Source organism: Wyeomyia smithii, chromosome 3 (assembly GCF_029784165.1).
Source record: "Wyeomyia smithii strain HCP4-BCI-WySm-NY-G18 chromosome 3, ASM2978416v1, whole genome shotgun sequence".
Taxonomy (NCBI): Eukaryota; Metazoa; Arthropoda; class Insecta; order Diptera; family Culicidae; genus Wyeomyia; species Wyeomyia smithii.
Genome location: NC_073696.1, coordinates 167387086 through 167402700, shown reverse-complemented (window position 1 = coordinate 167402700; position 15615 = coordinate 167387086). Strand labels below are relative to the sequence as shown.

General features: G+C 41.8%; 1 protein-coding gene and 1 long non-coding RNA gene across 4 annotated transcripts in view; both read right to left on the bottom strand.

Annotated features, from left to right (window-relative positions):
* The window catches only part of LOC129727211 (uncharacterized), a 40514-nt gene extending 28980 nt beyond the window's left edge, over positions 1 to 11534 (bottom strand). Inside the window, exon 1 of the long non-coding RNA XR_008728509.1 lies at positions 11413 to 11534. This is a non-coding gene — a long non-coding RNA (uncharacterized LOC129727211). The remainder of the gene's footprint in view (positions 1 to 11412) is intronic.
* LOC129727207 (glutamate [NMDA] receptor subunit 1-like) overlaps positions 1 to 15615 on the bottom strand; it is a 476845-nt gene that overhangs the window by 297225 nt on the left and 164005 nt on the right. The window lies entirely within an intron of this gene.

Here is a 15615-nt window from a genome sequence, read left to right as displayed (position 1 = left end):
AGAAATTCGGGTTGTTGGGAGATTAGGAAAATTTCGAAAAATCGAACTTTAAAGCTGATTTGTACTGTGTTGAAATTTCGTCCGAAACAGAATGGCCATTCTGTTTCGGAACAGAGTGGTCTATGTACATAAATCGGTGTAATACTATCATGTAACACGTAACATGTAGCATATTACATGTGATAAGTAACATGTCACCTGTTCTGTACATGTCACACGTAAAATGTAACATTGTACACGTAATTTAACACGAAAAATGTAACATGTAAAATATTGTGTAACATGTAACATGTTGTGTTACATGTAATGTTACACGTGACATCTTACATGTGACATGCTATATATATGCAGCAGTGTTGCTGGAAAAAATCAATGTTGAGCCGTTCGTCAGACATTCGATCAGTTTAAGGTGAATAACTTTTTCTACAAGTTTTGTAGCGCCTTACAGTCTTCAGAAGAATTATTCCCAGGAAAATTTCCTACAAATATCATGTATTGATATATTTTTAAAAGCCAACCGGAAATTTCTAGAGGATAAGTTTTGAAAAAGTGGATTTTCCCATATAAAATCGTATGGAAACTTTAAAAATCGGGCGCAAATCAGGGGTTCCACCGATCGATCTGAAAAGTTGCACAGTTGTTACAGGACCCATAAGGAACACGAAAAGTGCATGGGAGCGAAAAAATTACACCAACGCTTTTTTCCCATACAACGGTGTCAGTCTAATGCTTAACAGCTTTACCAAATGGTGCCAACTGAACCATCTTGTGATTAGCATAACGAAATGCTGTGTAATATCATATCGGCGTTTAAAAAATCCTGTTCTGTTCAATTACTCCATCGATGGAATTATTTTGACTCGAGTCGATCAAATCAAGGACTTAGGTGTTCTGTTGGATTATCAACTTTGCTCTTTGGTTCGGTCCATTCTTGAATTCGCTTCTAGTTTATGGTCGCCCTATGAGGAGGTGTGGATTGCCAGAATTGAGTCAGTGCAGCATAAGTTTGTCCGATACGCGTTACGAAATCTTCCCTGGAAGCGCCCTCACGACTTGCCTTCCTATGAAGATCGATGTGCATTGATTGGCATCGAAACATTGGCCGATCGTCGGAATGCCAACCAAGCAGTTGTCCTCGAACACTCGCGGGAAGTGGACTGTATTAGAACGATTTTGGTTTCGACGGAATGAGTCGACGGACAAATCAAAACGCATCTGTTTAGTACAACAATCAAATTTACTCTGAATAGATTTACGACTACATATGAATACAAAGAAAATTGGTCTATGGTATTTATATATATATATATATATATATATATATATATATATATATATATATATATATATATATATATATATATATATATATATATATATATATATATATATATATATATATATATATATATATATATATATATATATATATATATATATATATATATATATATATATATATATATATATTCTTGGTATGTTGTCTCGTAGATGAATGTCGAAGCACATATCAACATCCTCCGGAGCGTTGAAATTGGAGATTTCAAGATTTCGGCTGGAGATCATCTGTTTCATCGTCTAACGGCAAAAGGCAGACCTTCTTAACGGCTCTCCTGGTGATGCCGTTTTGAGTCCGCAGGCTTACTACACGTGTGTTCCCATCTTTTCCTGGATGTAGCTCAGTAATGCGAGCAAGGGCCCATTTTAAGGGCGGTGCATTCTCGTCAATTATAACTACCATGGCGCAAACTTCAAATTTGGTAGCCTTTAAATCTCGTTGGGGTTTCTGGAGCTCATGAAGATATTCGTTCATCTTCAGTTTCCAGAATTTTTGTTTCATGTCCTGGACGAATTGCCAGCGAGACAATCTCCCTCGAGGGATATTGGCGTAGGAAGGCTCTGATATGGCTTGGAACTCTCTCCCTATAATGAAATGAGCTGGCGTGATTGCAGTCGTATCGTTTGGATCATCTGAAGCAGGCGTGAGAGGACGAAAATGACCATGAATGACCACTCGGTACCTCTTGGTGCGCAATATTTATTCAAAGCGTGCCTGTGTTCCCTGGTACGAAATAGTTCGGCTAGATGATTCAATTGGTTGCTAGCCCCTCTAAATTCGTTGCATTGTCCGAGTATAACATCTGTACGAGACCACGACGACAAACGAAGCGTTGAAGCGCAGCCATGAAGGCATCCGAGCTCAAATCAGACACAGCTTCAAGGTGCAATGCGCGAGTAGCCATGCATACAAACAAGCAAACGTAGCCTTTAGTGGTTGTTGAATTTCGTAAGTTAGCATTTGATCGCAGAATGAACGGCCCCGCAAAATCAAATCCTGTGTGCGAGAATACTGGTTATGGTCTGACACGATAATCCGGAAGATCACCCATTAGCTGGGAAGATTTCTTAGGTCTCATCCGAAAACACGGTATGCAGTGATGTAAAATCTTTCTAATGACATTATTCGCTTTGAGCGGCCAATACCGCTGTCTGACTAATCCGAGTAGGCTTCGCTGACCGAGGTGCATGTTCGTTCGATGCAGATACCGTATCAAAGTCGCTGTGAAGGGATGACCTTCAGGAAGCAAAGCTTGATGACGATGTTCATACGGAATATTCGCACATCTTAATCGCCCACCGACACGCATTACTCCGTCAATCTCATCAATGAACGGGTTCAAATTTTTGAACGGTAACTTATAATCTCTATCCCCTTTCAGCAACTGCAGCTCTCTATGAAAGGCTTCGTTCTGAACGATCCGAATAATCAAAGTGCTTGCTCGCTCCATTTCAGATACCGAGGGTAATCCTTTGGCTAACCTTTTTCGACCACTTCTAATCCAATCACAAAACCGGGTGACATAAGCCATTGAACGTTGTATAATCATGTAACGACTAACATTATTGAATATTGGTAATCTAGAGATGTTGGATGTAATAAGAAGCACTGTCTTTCTTAGTTCGGGTAACTCTTCGTCTGACAGCGGTGGCGGTTGTTCAATATACGACTGTGCATTACGAAAAATTAGAGGGCCATGCCACCAAATGTCCTGAGTTTCTAGTTGCGACGGTTGCACTCCACGGGATATCAAATCCGCGGGGTTATCCTTTGAAGGAATGTACTGCCAAATGAATCCATTAGTTAAGTCCTTAATCTGTCTCACTCGGTTTTGAACGAATACACACGCAAAAGTTGGATGGTGCGAAACCAGTACAAAATTGTGCGTTTTTAGCGCAATTGTTGATGTAATTCGGAACCAGTACAATGATTGCGTGTTGGTCATAACGCAATTAATGCTCTGGCGTTTCTCCAATGTATTTGGCAGCTCCAAACTACTACACCTAAACAGTTTCAACTGGTATCAAGCAGCATTGCAAAGCGAGCGAGAAGCAAAACAATTCTCCTCCTTTCTGCTTGAGGACGAGACATATGCTACGCTTTTCAAGTCTTTTGCAAACACGCTTTCGAGATACTTTTTCTTCTTCATGCATTCATAGCAGCAAGCACGCACCGACAGTATGAGTGAGAGACTAACAACACTGGTATTAAGTATGTACAGCAGGGGTGTCTCGCTCATTTCGTGAAGCAACGAGATATCGCCTTGCGCGTCGCAATCCGAACCGAAAGAGAAGCGAAAGAGCAACTTGCAAATTGTGTGTGAAGTGCCTAGTGTCGGTATATGATACATATTCTGATTCCATTCCATGTCAATGTATTCGCAGTACAACTGTTGCGTTATTGGTTTCACACATTTATTGTGCGATTTCTGTGCAACATTTGTGCGAATCGGGAAGACACAATGATTGTATAAGACTTCAACTTTTGCGTGCAGTCAGCGAATCTAGTGGTTTGTGTAACCAACACAAAACTATTTGTGAATCCGACCACATCTTAACGGTATTGAAATCAGTGTCGAGAGCGCCAAGAAGGTTCACAGTTTCCCGAGACAGTAATGCAGCCGCCAGCAATTCCGCTCTGGGAGTGGTGATTTCCTTTTGCTTATTCTTTTTACGCAGAAATATTCGTGATTTACTACACACCAAAATCATATTCGCTGTTCCATCATTTCGCACAGTTCGAACGTACAAGCAGGCGCCGTATGCCAAGTCTGAGGCATCTGCAAAGCCATATAATTCATACGCACAGGCCTGATCTGTGTAAATCCACCTAGTTATTTCCAGATTGTTTAGGCTATGTAACTGTTGACGATACTCGTTCCACAATTTGGCAAATTCCCTGGGAACTGGTTGATCCCAATTCAAATTCAAGGCCCAAAGTTCTCTCATGATTAATTTTGCAGAAGTGATTGCACAAGCCCTAGTGGGTCAAATATTTTGGCGATCTGACTCAAAATAGATCGCTTAGTTGGTTGAATAATCGATTCTGTACTGTTTGGTACATGTACAGCGAACGTGAAAATGTCCTCTTTGGGATTCCACGAGACACCCAAAGTCTTCATTTTCGTATTGATAACAGGATCTGTTATATCTACATAACTCTCTCGTTGTTCTGCAGGAACTGTCGCCAATAGTATCTTCGAATTCGAACAAAACTTGTGTGCCTTGAATCCTCCCAATCCCAACAAGCCAACTATTTGGTCCTTGAGCTCGATAGCCTCTTCCAACGTGTTCGCTCCTGTAAGTACATCGTCAATGTAAAACGATTTTCTAATAGCCTCAGCAGCGAGTGGATAAGTTTGTTCTTCGTCTTTAGCTAGCTGGTAGAGTGCCGTCGTTGCTAGGAACGGCGACGATGCCAGTCCGTACGTTACGGTCTGTAAGTTGTAGACTCGAATCATTTGGTCGGGATCTTCACGCCATAGTATTCTCTGGTATTGCACATCATGTTCGTGAATTCTCACCTGCCGATATATTTTTGGAATATCGGCTGTGAAAGCAAACTTATGTGAACGGAAGTTTATCAAAACTGATATCAGATTATTCTGCACAGTTGGACCCACCATTTGAGTCTGGTTAATGCTGATTCCTGTGTCACTTGGTGCAGAACCATCGAAAACAACTCGAAGTCGGGTGGTTGTGCTTGCAGGCTTTAGAACGAAATGATGTGGTAAATAGTACGTTGATTGATGGTCGTCATCCTCTGCGGTTTCGTGTTTTGACATGTGACCGAGAGCCTCATATTCCTTCAAGAAAGATGTGTACTGTGCGTATGCGCTTCTCAGCCATAGTCTTGGAATCACCAAGCCTGTATTTCAAATCATTGAATGGAAGACGAACGACATACCTTCCATCAGCGTTACGCTTGTGCGTTTCTCGAAAGTGATCCATGCACAACTCCTCAGACTGAACATTGTTCCTCTCGAAATCATCGCATGATTCAATCTGCCAGAAACGTCGGACTATCTCGTGAAGGTTATCTTCAGCGGTGACATAGAACGATTGCAGTCTGTCTGCCGCTCTGCTCGGAACGGGACCACTCAATACCCAACCAAACTGGGTTTCCTGAAGGAGTGCTGTAGTATCAGGAACTCTCATGCGACCAGATTTTAACATTTCGAAAAATATCTCCGCGCCTAGTAACATATCTACTCGATCGGGGGTGCTGAAATTCGGATCTGCCAGTTGAATGTTGTTTGGCAGGGTCAGATTGGCGCAATCCACCTTTGTCGAAGGTAAATCGCTCGTTATTCTGGGTACTATAAATAATTCGAGACACGCCGTATAATCACTTACACGAGATTTGATTTTAGTATGAATCTTGAGTCGAACTCTAGTGTGAATGTCATTGAGACCGCTTATTGATACATTAGCTGGTTCTTTTCTGAGTGACAGCAGGGTAGCGAAATTCTCCGAAACAAAATTTGAATGGGAGCCGGAATCCAGGAGAACGCGACAAGGATACCAATCAGCCTTTCCGCTAACCAAAACTACAGCTGTGGAAAGCAAAACCTGTTTTCTGATTCCCTTCGGTTGAATACAAAATGTTGCTCGTTGTTCTGGCTCGTGAGTATTGGGCTCATGCGACTTTGATGAGGACGTTTCTGTCTTCCTCTCGGGCTCCTGTTGCGAACATTCTACCAACTCGTCGTGTTTCTTTGGCTGACTATCCGCTGGATGCAATGAAGTGTGATGACGTTTGCTACATTTTTTACACGAATGCTTCGACGAACAATCGATCGTGCGATGCCCTTTCTGCAAGCAATTGAAGCAGGCACCTGCCTTTCGGAGTGTGATGTATCTTTCGGAAACGTTTACCTTTTTAAACAAATCGCATCTCCACAATTCGTGATTCCCCGAACAATGCAGACAGGGCTCAGATGTGGCAACTAAAGAGCTCCCTCGCACCTTTGATTCTGTGGTATTTCGTATTTGGAGTCTCGATGGTGTTTTTGATGGCTTACTGAGAGGGGAGATTTTTTCGAGAACTCGACATCTTTCTCGCAAAAACTCTAAAGTCGAATCGTAGCTTGGAAGTGAATCTGTAGATTGTTTCAACTCCCACGCTTTACGAGTTTCGTTGTCGAGTTTCAAAGCGATACGGTTCAGTAACATTCTGTCACCAAGCCCAGAAACCGGAAAACCTAGATTTTTTAAACCATCCACGTTTTTGTACACACATCTGAAAGTTTTCTCAAATCCGATGCGTTTTCCTCAGTAAGCTTTGGCAAGTCAAACAATGCGTTAATATGCTTATCAACTATTAGCCTGCGATCTTCAAAACGTTCAATCAATGTGGCCCAAGCTGCTTCGTAAACGTTTTTGTTCATTATCTCTTGATCGAGAACTCCGGCGGCCTTTCCTACCAACGAATTACGATGGTGGTATAATTTGATGGCCGGAGACTCCGTGTTGTAACGAGCCATAATTGTTTTGAACATGAATTTGAACGCATACCAGTTCTCGTAGGAACCGTCGAAAGACGGAAGCGGCACTCTTAACGGTGGTAACTGAGACACATTCACAGTCGATGAAGATGATGGTTGTACTGTTGGATCCTCCTTTTTTAATGTATTTTCTATTAATTTAGTTAGGACAATGTACAACTCACCATACAGCTGTTCGAATTCAATACATGATTCCTCCAACCCATCACGATCTTCATCGGTAATATCGAGACCGTGAGCTCGTTGTTGGTGGACGTTGTAGTCAGCATTCACAGTTTCCTCAATTTTAAGCTGAAGCTGCAAAAATTGTTTGCACTCCAGACTTTGATTGGGGTCATCACTATCAGCTTCAATAATCGCTTTCACTCTAAATAATCGTCGATTCAACGCACTCAACTGATTCATCAGCACTTTGAATTCAGCTGCCATTTTCTTCTTTATATCTTTATTCTTCTGTCGTTTTTTCTGTTCAGTAATCGGAAGGTGGCTTTCACTGTTCGAACTATTTTTCTTCACCGATACTTCACCCTCTTCAATGGTATTTTCATCAACGGCTTTCTTGTTAACGATTGGTGTGCGTGTCACGCTCATCGTGCCTTGTCATTTCAACACCAACACAATGGCAACAAGAACTCTCGAAAAAAATTATGATTCTTTTCAATACACCGCCATTCTGTTTATCACTAAACAATAAGCATGTGCAATTTCAATATTTTTCGGTTTTATTACTCGAAATAAACCAAGCTGGCTTCGCCTTTTAGGCAACGACACTTCACTGGGAATATATTTCTGCGAATTCACGTTCCGCACTAGCGCGAACGATCTGAAACACCAAACACACGAATGGCGTCGTATTTCACCAGCCACTACTCTCTACACCACTTGCGTGCTTGTTCACTTTATTCGCAATTCAACTGCTATCGCAACAGTTGATCAAACGAAATCCGGTACGCAGGACCAAAAAAATGTCCTCGAACACTCGCGGGAAGTGGACTGTATTAGAACGATTTTGGTTTCGACGGAATGAGTCGACGGACAAATCAAAACGCATCTGTTTAGTACACTAATCAAATTTACTCTGAATAGATTTACGACTACATATGAATACAAAGCAAATTGGTCTATGGTATATATATTCTTGGTATGTTGTCTCGTAGATGAATGTCGAAGCACATATCAACAGCAGTTTTGGAGCTAAAATTTTACAATCTGAGATTGACAGTACCGCGTTGCTTGGTCAACTTCAAATCTACGCATCTCAACGCATTCTAAGGTCCAGGAAATGGCTACGACAACCATCTAGGATGTATGGCAACAACGACCCTATGATTAGTATAAGCCGACGATTCCAATATGTTTACCACTCGTTTGATTTCAACGTGTCAACAAAAACCTTCCATCGGCGTATTCGTGGCAGAACGTGATGTTTTATGTGTTTTACATTAGATCATTAAGACCATGTGTAGTCAGATGATTTTATACAAATAAACAAATGTCGGGCTTATAATAATAGTTTACAATGTATGAAGCAAGGGAAGAAACACAAACTCAAATGTTTCTAGTGGAGCTCTCACCATTTTACATTTGATTGATAGAAAATTGCACAATGAAGCAGCATCACAGAGAACAGACGTTCATCTTCTTTTCAAAACATGTGTAAAAACTTGCAACCGTCATTTACCACTAAGTGGTAATGCTCCCGCTATGTGGCGCTTTTGTCACTTACAAACCAAGCACTTATATCGATAAAATATCGATACAGCAATATTTATGCAGTGCAACTGGGGCACCATTAGACAGATGTCGTTAGTGTATTAACGTATTTTGATTTAAATTTTTACACACGATTTTCAAATTTCTTTATATGAACATTAATGTCTGTTCTCTGTGGCAGAACTCAGCTTACTATCAGATTTATAAATATTGAGCACATTCGATCTGATTGGGGCTTCAAAAAGTGATCTCATATCGTTCACCTTACTGCCTTTTATTTCAAATTTACCATCCTGCTCTTTAACGTAATCGAAACCTACTATATGATTATCTGTTGTCAGAAACCATTTGTTTTGCAAATCTGTATTCAACGCATAGCTTTTCCAGTAAACTTTCGAGAATATTTTTACGTTGCCTTCAGAACTGTTTTGATCTAGTTCCTCAGTGCTTTTCGACTCCGTGAATATTTCGTTTTGTAATCGGCGGTTCTCAAATAGACTCTTGGGATCCCAAGTTTTCCTTACGAATAAGTAGGACTCGATGGAAAATGCTGTCAACATTGCGGGAGGAGACTGTTGACCACAATATTCTTCTCCTTTATTCTGGGCACCTTCTCTCAGAAAGGGTGTGAACGGACTCCAGAGTGTATGCGAGAAGATTGCGTACAAGGGGGTATTAATTAGCTACGTCTCTTGTAAATGCTAGAGGTGGGAAAATGGTTCACTATAGTGAGCGGATCAGAGCGGTTACGCTCACTAAGATGAACTAGTTCTTTTTAACAGCTCACTCGCTCTTTTCGTTCCTACACAATTTTTGGTTTTTATCAGTGTAGCTAATTATCAGACACAACTGCCCTGATTTGCATGACCTGCATTTCTCATCACCCAGCCACCAGCCAGCCGCAAGAGCATGCAAAAAAAAAACAATTTGCAACAGTCCATACACAGGTTACACGGGTTGGCTAACGCCAAATACGCACACGAATGGATGTGGAACGAAAAGAACGAAAGAACTGATTCACTGATCTTCTGGCAATCCGCTCGCAGGCTGATCAAAAGACTCAGTTCTTTGAAAGAGCGAAATCTTTCGCTCTCAGAAGAACTAGTTCTTCCGATGGCTCTTATGTTCAGCTCGCAGGAAATCCGCTCGCGATCGGAAGATTTCGATCTTTTAATGAACTGATTTACTGATCAGCTCGCGAGCGAGTTGTGTAGTACATTATTACCCTTAGCCAAACTCGCGCGTCAAAGACATGAAACACGCAGACCACACATGATTCTCAAAACTCATTCCCACATGTCCTCTACTTCAGACTTACAACGTCATGTAAATTGATAATTAATTGCTATCCATAAAACCTTGAAATTTCACTTAACGCAATGAACTGCAACGAACACAATTTCCATTCGACAATGACCCAAGTCATTGTCACCCAAAATCATACCCAATGTAATTTGACTCTTCCTTTACTGTTCCTACGCGGACTCTCACTAAACGTAGCGCGAACATGTGTTGACGCCGAGTTCTCTCGTTCCATTTGTTGAGTGTCGATTTCTCTTTTACAGAATCGAACCATTATTGACTAGCGAGCAACTCCAAGCTTCTCCCACGAATGTAGAATGTAGGTTGTTAGACTATGAAGATTTCTCAATAAAACATTCTAGCAAGATACGTCAAAGGAGTTACACTTATGTTCGAATCGGTATCACCGCTGAGTTATTAAAGTTGTCTGCATAGATTCAAAAGATCAGTGAACCAGTTCTTTCGCTCTTTTCGTTCCACTTTTCGTGTGCGTCCCGGCGTTAGCCAGCCCGTGTTCTGTGTGTGAACTGTGGCAAGTAGATTTTATTTTTTATTCCCGCGGCTGGTGGATGGTTATGCATGAGTGAGCAGGCAGCCAACAGCAGCTATTTTCTTGGAGTTCTATTGCAGTGTCGCACGATGCTTTGCGCTTGGGGTGTAAAACATTCAAATGGCTCTCGCTAGCGGTGTCTGATCAACAAAATCAGCTTCAGCTTTTTGCTTGAAGTAAGGGTGAACTTCCGTTCCTTAAAAAAGAGCGATAGATCACTCACTCACTTTGAAGAACCAGCTCTTTAGATCAGTTCGTGAGCGGATTGCCCACCTTTAGTAAATGCGTTGCTGAACGGATGTGGCCGAATGTCAAGATTTGACAACTAGTGTCAGATCTTGGCCCTCTCTAACAACCCTAGCCTCTAGAACTCTCGGCACCTTTCCGGATGCGTTCTTTCTGTCCTTAACCGCGAAGGCGAATAGAAGTGCGCGACGGGAAATAAATAAAAACCTAAAATTGGAAGAAAACTGAAGAAGAGTAAAATAGTGAAAAAGCAGTATAGTTTTAAAAAGTAAAGAAAATTAAAAAAGGAAGGCAGATAGTTGAATTGTGTTACCAAGATAAGAAGTGTGGTAAGTCATGCGACTTAACCCGACTAGTTACCGCTTGTACAATTATTCTTAAATGTGTTATTTAGCTCTAAGACCTTGTAACAACGACACACGATAACGCTAATTAACGGAAAGATTAAAACACTACGAAAAAAGGTAAATTGTTAATTATTAAAAGTAAAAATGTCATAATTGTTAAAACCTAAGGCTAGCACATGTTAAAAACTAATTAAATGTACAACACAAACACTAATAAAAATGAATAGGTCCAAAAAGGGCCTTTTTCTGTTTTTGGAACAAATTTTCAAGTTTTTCACTTCAGAAAATTTGGAAAAAGTTTTCCCCCTGTTCGGACGGACAATCGGTTCGGAAATAGGTTAGGGTGACGTGACTTGGAGGAAAGATCACTTGGCTTTCGGAAACTACCCGTTTCGGCGTTGATATTTACCAGTTAATCGGCGGCAGTATTCGGCTTGGCTTCGGCGACGGTTCGCCTACCGAACTTGGCAGCGGTTTGGCCACGATTTCGAGCCGTTGTGCTACGTTCTTGGCAGTTTGGTCAACGCATCCCTGTGGGAGATATGAATAATAAATAGAATAAATTTAAAAAAAAAATAAGGTTTCTTATTTGTACAAGAAAATAATATCATTAGCGTAATCATATTGTTCAATCTGAAAATAATATTCTTTCCTGCGAGCACTGGCAGACAAGTCGGACAGGGCAGCTGTTCTTTCGGAGGGGAAATATTACTTCGAAGGGGAAATAACATCTGCTATAAAAGGAGGTGTTCTTGTCCCCGATGATTCATTCTTGTGACGGAGTTCAATGGAAGCAGTTGGGATGAGCGGAAAGCAGCACGCAAACAAAACTTCGGCGGTGGAGCCGAACACTGGAGGAAGGCGCAAGATGGAAAAAAATCTCTCTCGGACTGATGGACGGCAGCTTCAGTCAGGATTCGAAAAGACGGGCACGCTGTTTATGACTACCAATCAGCAGCAACAGTGGGAAAAGGCGATGGCGATGAAGGGACTGACGAAGGTTCACGACAATGGCGCCGATAACGCTCCCTCAGGGTAAGTTTATGCCATATGATAAACTAACAGAGTTAGAATGGCAAAAACTGACGGAAGGGCAGTTTAGTGCATGAATATCACTTGCTTGAAAAGTGTTTTAATTAATTGACCGACGGAAGGGCGGTAATGTTTGTCAATTCTCATAGGCGGAAGGACTATGCAGAATATCAGAGTTGCATAAATCGATAGTTGAGAGAAGTGATAATAAAATAGTCAATGACTTAGCCGACGGAAGGATGGTTGAGTATTGTCAAAATAGAGCCGACGGAAGGAAGGTTCTTTTGATTGTTAATTAACTTACTGACGGAAGGGCGGTAATGTTAGTCATAGGCGGAAGGACTATGCAGAATATCAGAGTTGCATTAATCGATAGTTGAGAGAAGTGATAATAGAATAGTCAATGACTTAGCCGACGGAAGGAAGGTTGAGTATTGTCAAAATAGAACCGACGGAAGGGAGGTTCATTTGATTGTTTTCATAGGCAGAAGGACTATGAAACAAGAAAATGAATTTAAGACTGAAGAGAATTGTGGTTAAAAAAAACATGTTTTAGTCGAGGAGAAAGTAATTAGTAATAGGAAACGTGTATACATATACAATGATAATCAGTAGCAACGATAGTGAATACTCTTTTTTTGTTTGCAGTGACAAGCCGCCTAAAGAAAAAAAGGCGAAGAGAACAAAGACTGAGAAATCATCGGAAGTCAAACTGTTGATGAAAGAGCTCGAGGAGACAAAAGTACGTATGCTTGCACTGGAACAGGCTTTGGCAAAAGAACGCGCTGAAAAGGAAATGCTAAAAGCTAGTTCGGAAAAAAAAAACAGTTTTAGCGAAGAAGGAAGCATCGATTTTGGCCGGTGGTTTCAAGAGCTGAGTCGTGGGCTCTAAGGCTGCAGCCTTACGATTTTAAAATCAAACGAGTACCGGGAGAGCAGAACGTAGCCGATGCACTATCAAGGCTCGTTAGCGAGACCCAAGGCGCAATCCCATTCGAAGACGAAGACCGCAGTAACTTCCTCTTTATGCTTGATTCTGGATGTATGGAAATTTCGTGGAATGAGATTGAAAAGGCAACTGAACAGGACAACGATCTTTTAGCAGTAAAGGAAGCGCTAGAATCCAATGTCTGGCCAGAGTCACTTCGAAAGTTTGAGGCACAAAAGAAAGAGTTGCCCACTCTAGGACACCTCATATTTAAAAATGATAGAACGGTGCTACCCAAAGCTCTTCGTATGAAAGCAATGGTATCCGCTCATGGAGGCCACGTAGGGGAGATGGCTATGAAACGGATTATGCGTGGATTCTTCTGGTGGCCCGGGATGTCAGCTGATGTTGTTCAGTTTGTCAAAAACTGCAAGACGTGTGCAGTGTTAGCTCGTAAAAATCCGCCCCTGCCACTATCTAGCAGAGCCTTACCAGATGGACCATGGGAAATACTCCAAATAGACTTCCTATCTATCCCTGGAGCTGGTGCTGGTACATTTTTAGTGGTGGTTGATACGTACTCTAGGTACTTATCACTGATAGAGATGAGTCAAACAGATGCTTTCAGTACCAACAAAGCATTGTGTCAGATATTCCAGACATGGGGTTGCCCAATCATTCTACAGAGTGATAATGGGCCACCCTTTCGCTAAACAGTTGGACAGGATAGATGTTAACGAACGCGACTGCCAAGCAAAGTAAACCAGTAAACACTACGCTGATAAAACACGGGGAGCGAAAGCATCTGACATTGCTGTAGGGGATGTTGTGCTCATGGCTCATCAGAAGACATCTAAAGTCGATTCAACATTCTCTCGAGAACCTTTCACAGTAGTAGCGAGAGAGGGCGCAAAGGTAGTGCTCGTTAACAGTGGCGGCATACAATATTCAAGGAATGTTCAGGACGTTAGAAGAGCTCCAATGTCATCAAATAGTTTAGATGGCAAACCTGACGATGGACTGATGGATAATTTAGAAAGAGAACGTAGTGAATCCGTTGGAGTAGCACCTGACCAACAAGAAAACACTGGAAATTGTGCGGGTTCAACATGTGATCGCAGATTTGTTTCAAGGACATTACGTAAACGCGAAAACATCAAAAAAACCAACGCGATTCGATGAAAAATTCTTATATAACATATTTTGTTAAAGAGTGGAGTAGTGAGGGAATGTGGGAGATATGAATAATAAATAGAATAAATTTAAAAAAAAAATAAGGTTTCTTATTTGTACAAGAAAATAATATCATTAGCGTAATCGTCTATACCAAAACATATTGTTCAATCTGAAAATAATATTCTTTCCTGCGAGCACTGGCAGACGAGTCGGACAGGGCAGCTGTTCTTTCGGAGGGGAAATAACATCTGCTATAAAAGGAGGTGTTCTTGTCCCCGATGATTCATTCTTGTGACGGAGTTCAATGGAAGCAGTTGGGATGAGCGGAAAGCAGCACGCAAACAAAACTTCGGCGGTGGAGCCGAACACTGGAGGAAGGCGCAGGATGGAGAAAAATCTCTCTCGGACTGATGGACGGCAGCTTCAGTCAGGATTCGAAAAGACGGGCACGCTGTTTATGACTACCAATCAGCAGCAACAGTGGGAAAAGGCGATGGCGATGAAGGGACTGACGAAGGTTCACGACAATCCCATCATTGACATCTGCATCCGGCTACCGGCAGAATTCCTTTTGTGGGCTGAGGCGCCCCAACCCGGAGATTCACACATCGTTCGCCCGCGATGAGGCCGAAGTCGGTGCACAGAACTGTCAGCGGAATTGGAAACAAGCGACCCGTGGTCGGGGATCGCGCCTGTAAGCAGTTTTGTGAGTTGGCTAGAATTGAGACTGTGCATAGTTTTAAGATTACACAATTGTTATAGGAGCAGTACACGGCTTAAACTAGCTTACAAACTATTCTAGTTTAGGTACTATTTTGCCCTCACTCCACTAATTACAACAACCTAAATCCGCAAAGGGGTTATCAGCCCTCGCGTCTTTTCGGTTGGATGGAAATAGTCGCATCCGTTGCCTTTGAGCATCTCCCCGTTTGTTAGGGTTCATTCGGCGACACATGCCACAGTTGACCGCGAGCTGGTTCATCTCCCTTAGTCGATTGAGCTAATTCCCCTTCACGACGAGAAGGCTACACAGGGTGGCTCGCATCGGCTGACAGCATTGGTTCACCAGTAAACGACACCCTTGAGATTCAAACCCAGACTGGAGTGCAGGTAGCCTACAGTTGGGGGTTTACGAGTTACAGTTTTTCAAAACAGGATTATTGTTTTTAGGTTTCAAATTGACGTTTTTTTTGAAATCTGGTTCAATTCACTAAAGCGTTTAGCAACTGCACTAATGGCTTACTACCTGTCCGAATAAGGTTTTTAATTTCGTATAACTTGCTTTCAAAGGGGTAGGCGATAAATTTGTGTAATGGCCCGAAACGTTTAACATCATCAACCAAATGGGTCAAATTGTGAAACTTGCTTGTGATGTAATCCTCGCCGTACATTGATTTGAAAAGTTTGATGACATGCATTAACAATTCATGGGGTTAATCAAGCATGGGAGAATACATTTCCGAAGAGCAAATCATG